Source organism: Staurois parvus, unplaced genomic scaffold (assembly GCF_062004578.1).
Source record: "Staurois parvus isolate SC_StPar_1 unplaced genomic scaffold, SC_StPar_1.0 ptg000195l, whole genome shotgun sequence".
Classification (NCBI taxonomy): Eukaryota; Metazoa; Chordata; class Amphibia; order Anura; family Ranidae; genus Staurois; species Staurois parvus.
This window is the reverse complement of record NW_028317991.1, coordinates 8,201,950-8,220,739: the sequence shown is the minus strand read 5'-3', so window position 1 is coordinate 8,220,739 and position 18,790 is coordinate 8,201,950.

Here is an 18,790-nt window from a genome sequence, read left to right as displayed (position 1 = left end):
ATATTTAAATTAATAAGATTAATTGTCCAAAAAATATATTTGGTTAAAGTCCAATCATTTAAGTGTTCTCCTGTGACCCCCTCCTTAAAATAACGGCCACCATGTGTATCTGTCACAGGAATCCAGTGCAAAAAATCCTCCACCATACATCTGCTCACCTCCAGCAGTGTGACCTCACATTGTACAATGTTTTGGTCTAACTGCACTTTTGGTCACATATGTATGGACTCTGAAGATCGAATTGCTGAAAATTAGCTCCAAAAGATGCTCCCTCTAGATGACCGCCTCAGGCTCATCCGAAATCCTCATAAACAGAAGCTCAAAATAATGCTTTATCCTTTAAAACTTTTATTTGCACATTAAAACATAAGAAATGCACTCACATTCCGGAGGTCCATATCTGCACCATGTATGATGAACATCCAGCAATGTACTAATTGGGCACAAGATGGCAGTATCATCCCGGGCAGTATGGAAACAGTCGGGCTCCAAACACAGTATATTGCAAGGCAATGCACGGGCCCTATGTACAACTTCAACTGCCTACAACTATGAAAATCCTGGAGAGGCGTATGGATTACTACTACTGCTATTCCGATGAATGACGTTTTTCCCATTAGTCACGTTTTGGAGCCAAGACTGTTTCCATACTGCCGGGGATGATACTGCCATCTTATGCCCAATTAGTACATTACTGGATGTTCACCATGCATGGTGCAGATATGGACCTTTGGAATGGGAGTGCATTTTTTATGTTTTAATGTGCAAATAAAAGTTTTAAAGGATAAAGCATTATTTTGAGCTTCTGTTTATGTGTATATGAGGATTTTTTTAAAAAAATCTAATTTCTTCATAAATTTAGGCCAAAATATATTCTGCTATATGTCTTTGGTAAAAAAAAGAACAAAACAAAAAAGTGGATATTGACTGGTTTGCGGGAAATTTACAGCGCCTACAGTGGATGGGATATACAGTGAAGGAAATAAGCATTTGATCCCCTGCTGATTTTTGCTGATCAGTCTAAAAATCAAATGGTAGGTGTATTGTAACACCGAGAGACAGAATAGCAACAAAAAATTCAAAAGAAATGCATGTCTAACAAATGATGCACTGATTTGTATGTTCATGAGGGAAATAAGTATTTGATCCCCTTCACAAAACATGACTTAGTACTTGGTGGAAAATCTCTTGTTGGCTATCACAGAGGTCAGACGTTTCCTGTAGTTGGCCACCAGGTTTGCACACATCTCAGGAGGGATTTTGGCCCACTCCTCTTGGCAGATCCTCTCCAAGTCATTAAGGTTTGGTGGTTAACGTTTGGCAACTCGAACTTTCAGCTCCCTCCACAGATTTTCAATTGGATTAAAGTCTGGAGACTGGCTAGACCGCTACAGGACCTTAATGTGCTTCTTCTTGAGCCACTCCTTTGTTGCCTTGGCCGTGTGTTTTGGGTCATTGTCATGCTGGAACAGCCATCCACAACCCATTTTCAATGCCCTAAGCAGAATGTTTCCACCACCATGTTTGACAGTTGGGATGTGTTATTGGGGTCATAGGCAGCATTCCTCCTCCTCCAAACACTGCGAGTTGAGTCGATGCCAAAGAGCTTGATTTTGGTCCCATCTGACCACAACACGTTCAACCAGTCCTCCTGTGCATCATTCAGATGTTCAGTGGCAAACTTCAGACGGGCCTGGACATGTGCTTTCTTCAGCAGAGGGACCTTGCAGGCACTGCAGGATTTCAATCCTTGTCGGCGTAGTGTGTTACCAATAGTTTTCTTGGTGACTGTGGTCCCAGCTGCCTGGAGATCATTGACACTCCACGAGGTGAGATCTTGCATGGTGCACCAGACCTAGGGAGACTGACAGTTGTTTTGTGTTTCTTCCATTTGCGAATGATTGCACCAACTGTTGTCACCTTCTCACCAAGCTGCTTGGCGATAGTTTTGTAGCCTAGTCCAGCTTTGTGTAGGTCTACAATCTTGTCCCTGACATCCTTGGACAGCTCTTTGGTCTTTGCCATTGTGGAGAGTTTAGAATCTGATTGTTTGATTGCTCCTGTGGACAGGTGTCTTTTATATAAGTAACAAAATGAGATTAGCAGCACTCCCTTTAAGAGAGTGCTTCTAATCTCAGCTTGTTACCTGTATGAAAGACACCTGGTAGCCAGAAATCCTGCTGAATGATAGGGGATCAAATACTTATTTCCCTCATGAACATGCAGATCAGTGCATCATTTGTTAGACATGCATTTCTTTTGAATTTTTTGTTGCTATTCTGTCTCTCAGTGTTACAGTACACCTACCATTCGATTTTTAGACTGATCATTTCTTTGTGAGTGGGAAAATATTCAAAATCAGCAGGGGATCAAATACTTATTTGCTTCACTGTATACTGGAATTTTTATTTATTTTTTATACTAGTAATGGCGTGGCAGCCAATCTGACGCTGACACTGGGGAGAAACTGACTAACAGCCACTGACATCTCCAGTGACAAATTTATGACAAAATTGAATTTTAAATTTTTTTTACTGGACATGTTTAATAGCAAAAAGTCAAAAATATTTTTTTCTCAAAATTGTCACTTTTTTTGTTTATAGAGCAGAAAAGTACAGTAGTGATGTCATCTCCATTTAGCAGCCAACAAGCAGAGTACTTCATTCAATGTTATCCCACTAGAGGGTTCAGGAGAAACCGCCAGCAACCTGCAAAGGAGGGCCAGGGTTGCGACTGCCTAGGGGCCTCCTCAGAGTTGAATCTGCCACTGCCAGTGAGACCAAAATCCCACAAGAATGCCCTCTTGTAATGGGTCTGAGTGCATTCTTGAGCGGTTTCCAACACCCAGACCTGCTGAAAGGTGTGCTGACATCATTTTTTCACACAAAGAAAGCTTTCGTTGGTGGTATTTGTTCACTGCTGGGTTGTTTATTTTTTATTATATAAATTAAAAAAGACCAAACATTTTGAAAAAAAAATATTTCTTTCTGCTATAAAACACCCAATAAAAAAATTTAAAGTTTAGGCCAATTTTGGGCCAAAATGAATTCTGCTACATGTATTTGGTAAAAAAAATCCCAATCAGTGTATATTGGTTTGTATGAAAGTTATAGCGTTTACAAACCATGGTATGTATACTGGAATTTACACAGTTCTAGACACTATACTGGTCATGGCTGCGATCAGCAAATTATAGTGGGACTGTGATAGTGTGGTGGAAAAACTAGTGCTAGCTGATGCTGACGGGGAGGTACACTAACTGATACTGACATCAATAGTGGCACTAATACAGTGATCAGTGCTAATACTGTACACTGTCACTGTACACTGGCTGGGAAGGGGTTAACATCTAGGGCGATCAAGGGGTCAATTGTGTGCCTAACAATGTGTAATATGTGCTGCCTTTACTATATTTTATGGCTGTTTATTCTCCCTGCTTTGCAAGGTGAATAAACAGCCAGATTGCTGTTCCCTGTACACAGAGTTGTTTCGTAAACACAGAATTGTAAACACAGCCGATTTCAGACAAAATCATTGGCTGAAATCAGCTATCAAACTTCAGCTGTGTCCAATCACAGCATGGCTCGAGCGAGGGAGCATGCATGCGCACCCCAAACCTGGAAGTTTGGTCGCAATGTGTCAGAACGTCGCCTGTGCTGCTCGCCCTCAGTATATGTGCTGAAGACGGGCGGCAAGTGGTTAAGAAAGAGAATATGTTCCTTACCGGGTTTTGTCCAGAAGTCTCTCCAGAACACCCAAAAGGAGACCCAGGCGAAGCTTCATGTCCGGAGTTGCTGACCCAGCTGTAAAGCAAGAGAAGAAAATAAAGTGTTACCGCAAGCTTTGCTTTGGCTATGAAAAATGAAGATGTTTCCACCAGTTCTTTTACTTCAGAATAAATGTCATTTCTTTGTATATATTATGAAGGTTTCAAATTGCAGTTTTAAATGATGCCAAACAGCAGTCGCTCAGCACAGAGTGACCAGATGAAACAATGCTGCATGAATCAGAGGTGTGAACATTTTTGCAAAAAACTAAATCAGAGTCCCAATCTACTTGTCCCTCATGACAATCTGCTTGTCCTGATAAAGAAAAAATACATTTGAACCAAAACCGTATTTAAATCTGAGATGATATTAGGAATGTCTGGGTCTATCCTTCATCCCTTACACTGCCAGAGCCCTTTTTGTGTTTTTTGCACACGTTTAGAAAATTATTTTAGGACTGAAAATTACAAAAGATTAAACACCGACCATGATATATTTTCTGAAAGCAGAGACCTTAGAGAATAAAATAGTGGTAGTTCCAATTGATGTCACACGACATTACCACAAAGGTCTAGGAAACCCAACATTTCAGTAAAAGATACACTTCATTTTAGGGCACAAAATAGCAATAAATTACTCTATTTGTTTTTGGTAAAATATAAAAGACGAGGTTGCTTCGAATAAATAGATATCCAGCATGTCAAACCTTACATTTTTGTGTACTCGTGAAATGACAACAAACTTTAGTGCCCTATATTTTGTATAGGTGACGCTTTTAAAGCCTGGGAGACATAGCGGGCAAGACGGAGGCACATGGGGTGGTGGAGGAAGCTGTTACTGTGGGCTGTGTGGAATCAATCGGTGGCAGCAGTGACGCCCGAATGCTTCCACCTGACAGGTGAGTTAAATGTTTCAAAAAACTACCGGCCCGGCGTCCAAAATTACATATCCCAAGTGTTGGACGATATAAAGTGAACATCCCTGCTGAATGTGGAGTGCAGAATTTCCTTCATTAAATCTACTGACTTACACTGCAATGCATGCTCACTGGACACATGCTCACTATATGGCTTGTGGACTCCTGACCATCTCTCCTAATCAGCTTGTTAGCCATTCAATTCCAGAACCAAAGGCAGTGACCTGCAGGTGCCTCTATAACATCCTTCAACTTCTAGGAAGAGTTTACACAAGACTCTGGAGGGTGTCTGTGGGAATTTGTCCCATTTGTGAGGTCAGGTACCGGTGATGGATGAGAAGACCGGGCTCACACATTGGGCCTCACATTGGGTGCCAGAAAAAAAGACCTGGCTTGTCATGGGCATTCCAATTCATCCCCAAGGTGTTCACTAGGGTTGTGATCAGGGCTCTGTGCAGGACACTCCAGTTCCTCCACATCAAACTGGTCAGCCATGTCTTTGTGAAGCTGGCTTTGTACACAGGGGACAGTCATGGAGGGAACAGAAAAGGGTCTTCACCAAAATTTACCAAAAATTTGGAAGAATATGATTGTCTCTAATGTCTTTGTATGATGGAGTATTACTGGGACCCTTCACTGGAGACACCTGAAGGTAGGGGGGGGGGGGGGGGGGTCATACACTTTTATCCAAATAGTGCAGGGATGGCAAAAAAGATCAAGTACATCACCGGCTGCATCAGAATTAACCACTTCAGCTCCTAAAGGGTTTACCAACTTCGTGACCTGGCTATTTTTTACTATTTAGCGCTGCGCTAATATTAATGGCAATTGTGCAGTCATGTAACGCTGTACCCAAATTAAGTTTATATTTTGTTTTCACACAAATAGAGCTTTTTTATGGTATTTAGTCACTACTGAGGTTTTTATTTTTGTTGTATAAATGAAAGTAGACCCAACATTTTTGAAAAAAAAATATTTTTTACTTTTGGTTATAAAACATACTGTATCTAATCAAGATTTTTTTTCCAAATGTAATTTTTTCATACATTTAGACTAAAATATACTCTGCTACAGTTGCAAGAAAAAATATGTGAACCCCTTGGGATTACGTAGAGTTTTGCATGAATTGGGCATAAAATGTGCTCTGAACATCATCTAAGTCACAACAATAGAAGAACACAGTCTGCTGAACATAATACTACACAAACATTAGATGTTGCCATGGTTTAATTGCACATAACATGTAAACATTCACAGTGCAGGGAGGAAAAAGTATGTTAGGCCCTAGCTTAATGACTTCTCCCAGAGCTAATTGGAGCCAGGAGTGAGCCAACCTTGACTCCAATCAGTGTGATGATATTGGATGTGTTGCTGACAGCTGTCCTGCCCTTAAAAAAAGGGGTTTACTGGTTTCAAGAAGCACTGTCTGATGTGAACCATGCCTCGCAGAAAAGAGCTCTCAGAAGACCTACGATCAAGAATTGTTGACTTGCATGAAGCTGGAAAGGGTTACAAAAGTATCTCCAAAAGCCTTGATGTTCATGTGTCCACGGTAAGACAGACTGTTCACAAATGGCGAAAGTCTAGCACTGTTGCTACTCTCCCTAGGCATGGTCGTCCTGTAAAAATGACTGCAAGAGCACAGCGCAGAATGCTGCATGAGGTAAAGAAGAATCCCACAGTGTCAGCTAAAGACCTACAGAAATCTCTGGCACATGCTAACATTTTTGTTGACACATCTACAATAAGGAAAACATTAAACAAGAATGGAGTACATGGGAGGACACCACGGAGGAAGCCATTGCTGTCCAAAAAGAATATTGCAGCACGTTTGAAGTTTGCAAAAGAGCACCTGGATGTTCCACAGCAATACTGGCAAAATATACTGTGGACAGATGAAACCAAGATTGAGTTGTTTGGGAAGAACACACAACACTATGTGTGGAGAAAAAAAGGCACAGCACACCAACATCAAAACCTCATCCCCACTGTAAAACATGGCGGAGGGAGCATCATGGTTTGGGACTGCTTTGCTGCCTCAGGGCCTGAACGGATTGTTGTCATTGATGGGAAAATGAATTCCAGAGTTTATCAAGACATTTTGCAGGAAAACGTACGACCATCTGTCCGCCAACTGAAGCTCCGCAGAGGATGGGTGATGCAACAGGACAATGACCCAAAGCATACAAGTAATTCCACAAAACAATGGCCGCAACAGCACAGAATACGCCTTCTGGAGTGGCCCAGTCAGAGTCCTGACCTCAACCCCATTGAAATGCTGTGGCATAACCTTAAGAGAACAATTCACACCAGACATCCCAAGGATATTGCTACACTGAACAGTTTTGTGAAGAGGAGTGGTCCAAAATTACTCCAGATCGTTGTGCAGGTCTGATCTGCAACTACAGGAAACGTTTGGTTGAGGTTATTGCTGCCAAAGGAGGGTCAACCAGTTATGAAGTCCAAAGGTTCACATACTTTTTCCTCCCTGCACTGTGAATGTTTACATGTTATGTGCAATTAAACCATGGCAACATCTAATGTTTGTGTAGTATTATGTTCAGCAGACTGTGTTCTTCTATTGTTGTGACTTAGATGAGATTCAAAGCACATTTTATGCCCAATTCATGCAAAACTCCACGTAATCCCAAGGGGTTCACATACTTTTTCTTGCAACTGTACATGTCTTTGACAAAAGAAATCCCCCCCCCCCCCAAAAAAAAATTCCAAACAGTGTATATTGATTGGTTTGCATGAAAGTTATAGCGTCTACAGTGGATGGAATATACCCGTATTTTTCCATAAGAAGCACCTAGGTTTTAGAGGAGGAAAACAAGGAAAAAAATATTCTGAATCAATGGACTGCAGACATAGTACAGGAAATAACCAGAGACTGCGGGCATAGTACAGGAGATGACCAGAGACTGCGGACATAGTACAGGGGATGACCAGAGACTGCGGACACAGTACAGGGGATGACCAGAGACTGAAGACATAGTACAGGAGATGACCAGAGACTGCGGACACGGTATAGATGACCAGAGACTGTGGACACGGTACAGATGACCAGAGACTGCGGACACGGTACAGATGACCAGAGACTGCGGACACGGTACAGGGGATGACCAGAGACTGCGGACACGGTACAGGGGATGACCAGAGACTGCGGACACGGTACAGGGGATGACCAGAGACTGCGGACACGGTACAGGGGATGACCAGAGACTGCGGACACGGTACAGGGGATGACCAGAGACTGCGGACACGGTACAGGGGATGACCAGAGACTGCGGACATGGTACAGGGGATGACCAGAGACTGCAAACACAGTATAGGAGAAATGACCAGAGACTGCAGACCTTTGGGGAGCGGGTACCCGAATTTGACAGGTATCCGCTCCACTTCCGCGGAGTTGTTCTCCCTCCCAGTCTTCTGGGACACGTGACAGGTCACAGAAGACTGCCGGACCATTCACAAAGCACAGCGCTTCTCGCACATGCACAGTGGGCACCCAGATGTGAAGCAGCAAGCTGTCACAGCTGGGTGCCCACAGTAAAGATGCCAGCACTGGGGAGAAAAGACAGTGAGGATAGCGCTGGACCGAGGAACAAGCAGGACCAAGGAGCACAGAAGAGCCAAGCGGCCAGCCCAGTATTCTAACACAGTGGCGGCAGGAATACCGGGCCGGCTGCTCCATATTCGCTCCGTAAGACGCAACGGACATTTTCCCCCATTTTTTTTTGGGGGGGGAGGTGCGTCTTATGGAGCGAAAAATACGGTATACTGGAATTTTTATTTATTTTTTTTATACGAGTAAAGGCAGTAATCAGTGACTTATAATGGGACTGTGATAGTGTAGTGGCCAATCTGAAGCTGACACTGGGGAGAAACTGACTAATGGCCACTGACATCTCCAGTGACACTAATAGACTGATCATTGATCATACTATACACGGTCAGTGTACTAATGACACTGGATGGGAAAGGGTTAACATTTAGGGGTGATCAAGGGGTTAACAGTGTGCCTAACATGTGTAATGTATGCTGCTTTTATTAATTTGTTTCTCATCCCTGCAAAGATCATTCCCTCTGTAGAGAGCTCTGTGTTGTTTGTCAACACAGAGCTCTGGGCTGTGTTTGGACGCAGCCTCTCAGCAGATCCCAGCCAAAAATAATTGGCTGACAGATTCCTGCTGTGTGCAATCACAGCGGGTGTCGGGAGGATGACATGTGTGCGCCCTATAACCAGAAGAAGGCAGCGGCACATCAGTACGTCGCTTTGTCTGTGCGGGCCGCTGATCACATGGGGGGTCGTTTAGAAAACTCCCATCAATCAGTCAGCATTGCAGCCTTACAATATGGTGTCACCCTCTACAAAGTGACAGAAATGGGGAGTCGGAATTACAGACCAGCAGGAGCTTCACAGAGAGAATCTTCGGTAACAAACACTTTTCCTAACAATGATGAATGTCCTCTGCCCTTATTTGTTACAAAATTGTCGGTCTTTTTTTTAGTTTATAGCACAAAAATTAAAAAAACCCACAGACGTGATTAAATACCACCAAAAGAAAGCTCTATTTGTGGGGGGGAGGACATGAATGTAATTTGGATGCAGCGTTGCATGACCGCACAATTGTCAGTTAAAGTAACAGAGTGCCGTATCGCAAATCTGGCCTGATCAGGAAGGGGGGCAAATCCTCCGGAAGGCAAGTAGGTATTCTTCTATGGATTGAGCTTCTTGGAGGAGATGATTGGTGTACTTTCTGATCGGTTCGATTCCACCATGTAATATCGGGTGTTGATGTCGGTCTCCTTGTGTCTGTGTGTGTACAGTGCACAGTTTCCTCTGGTTTAGGAGGCCCCAGAGGTCTACAGCCTCTGTCTCAAAGGACTCAGGATCGATTTCACTTTCAGTGACACCAACAATGGGGCTTATCTTTCTCCTGCTCTCTCTTCAATGTGCCGCCAGGTCTAAAATTTTCTAAAATGAAGCAAAGCGTAGAGGTATAGGTCTGACACCACAAGCCATTCACAGTGTTGCCACACCCATGTCACCACACCCACTTTTTGTCACTCCCCTATGTAACCAGCCTGTGGCACACTGCATACACCCCATTTTATTTGCAGCCCCTCCAAATTATTACCTATGTACTTCCTGTGTGGTCACAGGGACAGGTGTGTTAGAGGGTGTGTGTGGGGGTGGGGGGTGTTTTGTATGTGTGTTTGTTCCCTGTCTGTATATGTTGGTGTGTGTTTAGTGTGTATGTGTAGACATATTTGTGTGTGTTAGGGATAGGTCACACTAGCGGTACTGTTCACTGGCAAGGGACAGGATTACCATGAGGATTGGAGGAAATACTCCACTAGCTCCTTGTATTGGTCCCTCACTGTTAGGATGAGCGTGCCGTTGCTCCATCATCGACGAAACCACCGCAGGGAGTCCCTTGTTACTAATCCTACCAGACAGGGCCCAGGTCAGCATTCACTCTGCTGCCGATTTTGCTGCCCCGCCGTTCTACATCCTCCTACTGACCACCGACATACGAGGGCATTCTTCCTTCTAATGATCATACATGTAAAGAGGGGTTCTTCTTCCAACTGACCACATATCTAAGACAGCATTATTTATTCTATGGACCACCAAGGTAAGCCGCCATTCTTCCTTCTACTGACCAGCAACATAAATGAGCATTTCTCCTACTGACCACCCATGTTAAGGGTATTCTTCCATTTACTGACCTCCTGCGTAAGGGGACCCTCTTTCGTCTATTTACCACCCCATGAAGGAACATTCCTTACTGACCACATCCCTTCTACTGACCACTAAGGTAAGCCACCATTCTTCCTTCTGCTGACCACCCACACCCACCTACTGGTCACCCATTTCTCAGTCCTCCAAACTACGTATAAGATCTGAGCCCTGAAGAAGGAGAGCTTTCATTCCGAAAGGCATTGCCTGTTCCATGTTGTCTTGTTACAGGCGAACAATAATGTAAAAAGATTTGGGACTTTTGGTCTGGCGCTCCCATTACACTTTTTATACTTGGGTCTTAAACTTTGGGTCACTTTATTATGGGGTGCTCAGTTATTTCTTGAGCGGTCCTCACCAGAGCCATTGATTATAACCCCTCCTTATATGCACTCTAAAACTCTATAATAATATTATTATAAAACCCTCAATGCCACATGACTAATCTTTTAACAATTAATTGTTAAAAAATATATATATATACACATATACATCCCTGCCATCATCCATTTTCCCGAAGACCAGCAGCCATTTTTGAAGAGTCCTCCCTATTAATGTCTCTCCGGAACTCTTAGAGTGATATGCTGGTGGCCATTTTAGTTAATATTACATATTACAGTTTTAGAGACCACTCTAAAACTGTAATATTATTATAAAATCCTCAATAACACATGACTAATTCTATTAACAATTCATTATAAAAATATATATATATATATATATATATATATATATACATACATATATATATATATATATATATATAATCCCTAAAACTAGATAAAAAAAAAAAAACATATATACCCCCTTAATTAAAATATATATTCATCCAATCCATATTTTAATACTACTAGGGGACTTTTAAAATATTCTACCAAGTCCCACATCTCCCAGAACCTGACGGAGGCCCTCATAATACTGGAACCTGACAGAGACCCTCATAATAACAGAACCTGACGGAGACCCTCATAATACTGGAACCTGACAGAGACCCTCATAATAACAGAACCTGACGGAGACCCTCATAATAATAGAACCTGATGAAGACCCTCATAATACTGGAACCTGACAGAGACCCTCATAATAACAGAACCTGACGAAGACCCTCATAATACTGGAACCTGATGAAGACCCTCATAATACTGGAACCTGACAGAGACCCTCATAATAACAGAACCTGACGAAGACCCTCATAATACTGGAACCTGACGGAGACCCTCATAATAACAGAACCTAACAAAGACCCTCATAATAATAGAACCTGATGGAAACCCCCTATTAAAATAGAACCTGATGGGGACCCTCGGCCTGTTCTGTAGCCCCTCATGGAACACCAGCATGGGTTGTAATGCTTGGTATGGAAGAAGCGGTCTTACCCCCAGAAGGAGTCACCAGGACAGGAAGTGAAATCTCCTCAGGGATCACTGATTGTGATAAACACACAGAGGGGCTCTCATGCTCTCCAGCCCATCCCATACTGGAAATAAATACTGGAGTGTCGGGGGGGGGGGTCACAGGGTATGTATGTGGGGGTGTGGGGGTGGTCACAGGGCATGTATGTGGTATGGGTGGTCACAGGGCATTTGTGTGGTGTGGGTAACATAGAATGTATGGGGTGTGGGGGGGACACAGGGCATGTATGGGGGGTGGGGAGTTCACAGGACATGTATGGGGTGTCTGGGGGTATCACAGGATATGTATGAGGTGTGGGGGGTTCACATGACATGTATGGGGTGTGGGGGGGTTCACAGGACATGTATGGGGTGTGGGGGGGGGTTCACAGGACATGTATGGGGTGTGGGGGGTTCACAGGACATGTATGCGGTGTGGGGGGTTCACAGAACATGTATGGGGTGTGTCACAGGACATGTATGGGGTGTGGGGGGGGTGTCACAGGACATGTATGGGGTGTGGGGAGGGTGTCACAGGACATGTATGGGGTGGTGTCACAGGACATGTATGGGGTGTGGGGGGTCACAGAACATGTATGGGGTTCACAGGACATGTATGGGGGTTGTGGGGGTCACAGGACATGTGTGGGGGGTTCACAGGACATGTATGGGGTGTGGGGGGAGGTCACAGGACCTGTATGGGGTGTCCGGGGGGTCCACAGGAAATGTATGGGGTTTCTGGGGGGTCCACAGGACATGTATGGGGTGCCCAGGGGGTCCACAGGACATGTATGGGGTGCCCAGGGGGTCCACAGGACATGTATGGGGTGTCCTGGGGGGGTCACAGGACATGTATGGGGTGTCCTGGAGGGGGTCACAGGACATCTATGGGGTGTGTGGGGGGTTCACAGGACATGTATGGGGTGTGTGGGGGTTCACAGGACATGTATGGGGTGTCCGGGGGTCACAGGACATGTATGGGGCGTCCGGGGGGGTCACAGGACATGTATGGGATGTCCGGGGGTCACAGGACATGTATGGGGCGTCCGGGGGTCACAGGGCATGTATGGGGCATCCGGGGGGGTCACAGGACATGTATGGGGTGTGGGGGGGGGGGTCACAGGACATGTATGTGCTTTGGAGAGGGGTGTAGGCCGAACTCTCTGTGGATGTTATGAGGACAGATCTCGGTGGTCTCCCCTTCCCCCTCCATGGAGCCTGAGAAGTTCACCAAGGGCCCCTCTCCGGGTCTAAGGGCCACACCGGGCCCCCGAGTGCCACCTCGTCCACTCTATAGAGGCCCCGTACATCCAGGTACAGAGCGAACTATAACATACCCGGGGCGGCCTGCAACCCGTCTCCATGGTGACCGGACCTCACCGTACAGCAGGCCCCAGGCCCGGCGGTGACATACTAGGAGGGGGTCCGCGGAAAGGCCGCACACCAGAGAGGGGAACGTACACTGGGCATCTCCGCTGTCTTACTCCGTGTAACCGTTGAGGCTGGGCGTGTTTCTGTCCAACCCCGCCCACGACTAACCCTCCACCGCATTCCACAGAGAGCAGGTGACCTCTTATCGGCTGCTAGCAAAGGGGCGGAGTCACCAACATTTACATCTGTCATTATTTCAACTAATCATACATGGTGCTCCTTACATTGGTGTCAGTGGCAAGAATCTCCTTACATTGTTGTCAGTGGGCAGAATTCCTCTTACAATTGGTGTAAATGGGTAAAATGTCCCTTACATTGATGTCTGTGGGAAGAATGTTCCTTCCATTGGTGTCAGTGGGAAGAATTTTCCTTACATTAATGTCAGTGAGAAAAATGTCACATTGGTGTCAGTGGGAAGAATGCTGCTATAATTGCTGTCAGTGGGAAGAATGTTCCGTACATTGGTGTCAGTGGGAAGAATGCTCCTTACATTGGTGTCAATGAGAACAATTCCTCTTACATTGGTGTCAGTGGGAAGAATTTCTTTTAAATTGGTGTCATCGAGAAGAATGCCCTTTACAGTGGTGATCAGTGGGAAGAATGACACTTACATTTGTGTTCCTGAGAAGAATGTGTCCCTTACATTGGTGTCAGTGGGAAGAATGCTCTTTACATCAGTGGCAGGAATTATTCCCCAATTGGTGGTGTCAGTGGGAGGAATAGTGCCTCATTGTTGGTGTCAGTGGCAAGACTTATGTCCCTATTGTTGGATGGTGGTGTCAGTGGAAGCAATGGTGTCAGTGGGAGTAGTGCCCATCATTGGTATCCGTGGGAGGAATTATAGCCCCTTTGTTGGTGTCACTGGGAGGAATAGTGCCCTAAGGGAAGACAAAGGCAAGCAAAGGGCCGTAGTTTGGAGACCACTGTTCTAGAACAAACATTCTGAACTTGGGTTCCTCCAGAGGTTGCTCGGGGTTCCTCAAGCTGTGGCTGGATGACTTTCCATTTGCTGGCTCCCACATGGTTCGTGGACCAGCAGCGCTCATCCAAGCCAGCAGAATGACTCCAATGGTCCTGTTAGCCGCCTGTAAAGGTTCTCCCTACCGACCAGCAACACCCTGGGCCACTGCCTCCCGATGAACTGCTTATATGAGGTTCCTTCAAGACCTGGAAATGAACGTTGGGGTTCCTCTGGGCTATGCCGGGTGAGGATCTCTGTTCCAGAGTCAGGAGAAGGCCTTGTCATGGGAAGTTCTGTGATCTCTGCACGGGGTAAGGAATCCCCAGAGATGTCACCTCCACCTATTACTAGGCCTGCATGGACTGAAGTCTACATCTGGGGACAGATCCACTTTAACCACTTCAAGTCCGGACACTTTCACCCCCTTCCTGCCCAGCCCATTTTTCAGCTTTCAGCGCTGTCACACTTTGAATGACAATTGCGCGGTCATGCAACACTGTACCCATAGGATTTTTTTTGAGACAGATAAAGCTTTATTTTGGTGGTATTTATTCACCACTGGGATTTTTTTTTTCTATATAAATGAAAAAGTCCAAAAATTTTGAAAAAAAGTGTTATTCTTAAAATATTTTGCAAATAAATAATATTTCATCATAAATCTTGGCCAAAATTTATTTCGTTATCTTTTTAGTAAAAAAAAATAACCCAAATTAGTTTATAACCAAAAATCATAATTTTTAAAAAATGTTTTACATTTTTATATTATTATTTATATTTTTTTTTTTTACATACTGTCACCCTAGCAGTACAGTGTCACCATGGTGACACTGTACAACTTGTGGGGGGGTGAAGATTTTTTTATTTTTTTTAAATGAAAAAGTCTAAAAATTTTGAAAAAAAGTGTTTTTCTTACAAAATTTTGCAAATAAATATTTCATCATAAATCTTGGCCAAAATGTATTGTTATCTTTTTAGTAAAAAAAAAAAAAACACAAATCAGTTTATAACCAAAAATTATAATTTTTTTTAAAAAATTAACATTTTTATTTTATTATATTATTATGTTTTTTACATACTGTCACCCTAGCAGTACAGTGTCACCACAGTGACATTGTACTACTTGTGGGGGGCGATGAAGATTTTTTTTTTTTTTACACTGATTGCTTTTATACCCATAAAGGCTATAAAAGCAATCATTTCTCCTTCTCCCTGGCTGCATTCTTGCAGCCATTGAGAACTACTGTGTGAGCTGTGATTGGTCACAGCTTGTCACATGGTACAGCGTGTTGTGAATAGCCCTGTACCATGTGATCTCTGTGATCATTCACAGATTTCATACATAGTAAGCAATGATGTCAGAAGTGACATCTTGCTTACTACTCTGCATGTGATCACTGATTGGCCAATGAGTGATCACATGATCGGGACATCCCACAGAGGTCCCGTATGACGATCAGTGTTCCACTGTGTCTGGAGGACACAGCGGGCACCGGATCGCGGTGCTGCGTGCTCCCAGGGAGCGTGCACAAGCAGGGGGCGGGGAGGCTGTTTATAAACGATCACCCGCCCCTGGACTGCCACCGTCTGGCCGATTATATACAATGGCCGGACAGGAGGTGGTTAAGGGAGCGTTGATGGTGGCACTTTTTTGAACATTTTGATCCGGGTTCCTTTCATCTCATAAACCAGCAACTGGCCGAGAAAGAGTTAAAATATGTAAATTGAAATTCACTCTGCTCACCTCGTCATGGTCCTCACTTGGGACTGTCCATAGCAGGATGGCCCCCCTCCCCCCTACCCCTAATGGCGGTGGACGTCAATAGAAGGGGCACATTGCCCGGCGTGCTCCTCCATCTCCGCTTCATTATGTGCTTGGAGTGCATTATCCACAGGAAGCACATCGATCTTTTAAGTTCGTTCAGCATTTAGACTCTGGCAAACCCCTCCGCCCCCCCCACCGTACATTACGGGAAGGTCCCTGGGCTCCCGCCACGGCCACCAATAAAAAGAGGAACTTTCTAGCCTGAGATCAGCACTGGGCTGGAAATGACTGGGCAGCAGAAATGGGACCGCTATGCTGGGAGAACGAGGACATTGGTGTCACCTGGGAAGATCATCACAAACAACTTTCATGGAAATCCACGGCTCAACAACATGAAAGGAGGACTTTGTAATCAGAGTCTAGCATCAAGTCCATGGAACTCCTGGGATACTCAGGGGGGTGGACATTTGAGAAAAAAAACACTTCTCCAGGGACTAAATCGGGGCCCCAATCTACTTGTCCAGGGACTAAACCGGGGCCCCAATCTACTTGTCCAGTGACTAAATCGGGGCCCCAATCTATCGTCCAGGGACTAAATCGGGACCCCAATCTACTCGTCCAGGGACTAAATCGGGGCCCAATTCTACTCATCCAGGGACTAAATGGGGACCCCAATCGACTTGTCCAGGGACTAAATCGGGACCTCAATCTAATTGTCCAGGGACTAAATCGGGGCCCCAATCTACTTGTCCAGGGACTAAATCGGGGGCCCAAATTTACTTGTACAGGGACTAAATCGGGGCCCCATTCTACTTGTCCAAGGACCGTATTTAAATTTGCTTTAATTCACGTTTGGGGCTTTTAAAAACCAAAAAGGAGGCATGCGCGGCCAGGGACGATGACGGCCACACCCACTGAAGCTCCGCTCATCCCCCGGCATTAGAAACTCACCCACGGCGCAATGCTGCCCTCCAGGCGTCCCTGGGTGAGTCACATGAGCCCGGCACCCGGCCCAGCACATTCCGCAGTGATAATGGGGAAGATCAGGTGCTGGATGCCCCCTTCCCCGCTGCCACATGATCCACGACCCTCCCCACTGCAGCGGTTCCTACATAGGCCGCAATCCCCGGCCTCAATTACAGCCGCGACCCCGAGGACGAGTGGCGGCCGGATGTACTGCAACTGCTCCTCACAGTGCAGCCAACCTCCTCACCCTCTCATAATCCCCAGATGGAGGAACTCGAGCCCCTGACCCTTGTAGGCGTGACGTCACAGCCGCCTGGAGCCACGAAGAGGCCCGGCGGCCATCCTAAGGGGTCAGTACTACTCTTTACCACTGTGTTTTTTGAGTGCTATACTACCCTGTTTTACTCACTTATATTCTGAATAAAATCATCAAAATACTACACTATGGGCACCTGTTCTTTGGCTCCTATTGGAGCTAACTAATTTCCAGGATACCCTATTGCAATCCACTACCACCAGAGGGAGGGAGCCCTGTACCCAGGCTGTGCACCCGTCCAACCTTAAGGGGACCTCTGGACCTAGCAGTTCTACCACACACCACCAAGACAAGATTATCTATCCTTACATGGAAGCTCACCTACTCCGCCTATATAAGTGACCCTGGTGGATATTGATTACATGCGCATTATCCATGCGCGTCCGGTGAGTGCGCACTTTTATAATTTGTTCCTGCTACAAACTTGTCCTGGTATCCTACTATAACAAGTGGATTATCCTTAATTTTTATGAACTGTTCATTTGTGCTTCTATTTTTTGAGGACATTTTTTTAGTCGTTTATACCTTCATTATCCATTTATCTAGCACTGCACTTTATTTGGTACTTCATAAGGTTTGCTGTGATCACCTTTAGTGCATTGGCTGCTGATTTGAGAGCGCTCACTTTTTATGTATTTATGGCTATCAGACCTATTGATACTGATAAAGTAACAGAAAGTGATGCCTAAGGTGCTGGTGATGCCAATGAAGATGCAGCAAATGTGAATGGTAAGATGCAGCATATAAAATAAGGCTGATTTACTGAAGGAGTTGAAAATCTTCACACAATAAACTGTGAATAATCACTTTAATTATCCAGGTGTGTGCAGATAAAATATGTACACATTATTATTTTATTTAAAACGTACTACAACTCACTGATCATGCCAATGTGGCATGAACTGTAGCAGGGCTTACCTAATTCCCAAAAGATATTTCAAGGGATCCTCCGAGTAGAAAGGTTGAGAAAAGCTTTACCCCTCTACTGTACATCTGAGGCATGTTTTTCTAGATACAGTATAATAAGAACATTAGGGAAAGGAGATGAACATTGGAAGTACGAGATAGACATTGAGGGCAGGAAAAGGCCACTGGATGTTGAAGATAGACACTGGGGATAGGAGATGGAGATTAGTGGTGGTAGGACATTGGGGATAGGGGATGTTAATTGGGACTAGGGGTATTACATTTGGTATAAGAGATGGACATTGAATGTAGAAGGACATTGTTGATAACAGGACAATGGGGGTTGGAAATGGACTATGGGGGCAACAGAATTTTGGGGGGTAGAAGATGGATATTGAGGATAACAGGACATTAGGGTAGGAGGCAGACATTATTGGTAGGAGACAGACATTAGGTGTAAGAAGACATTAGGAGTAGAAGATGAACACTCATCACAGATGATGGACACAAGGGGGAAGAGATGCATACTATGGGTGGGAGATGGCAACTGGAAGTAAGAGAGACATTTGGGGTAGGTGATGGGCACTGAATGTAGCATATGGACATTGAGGGTAGGATAAAGGCA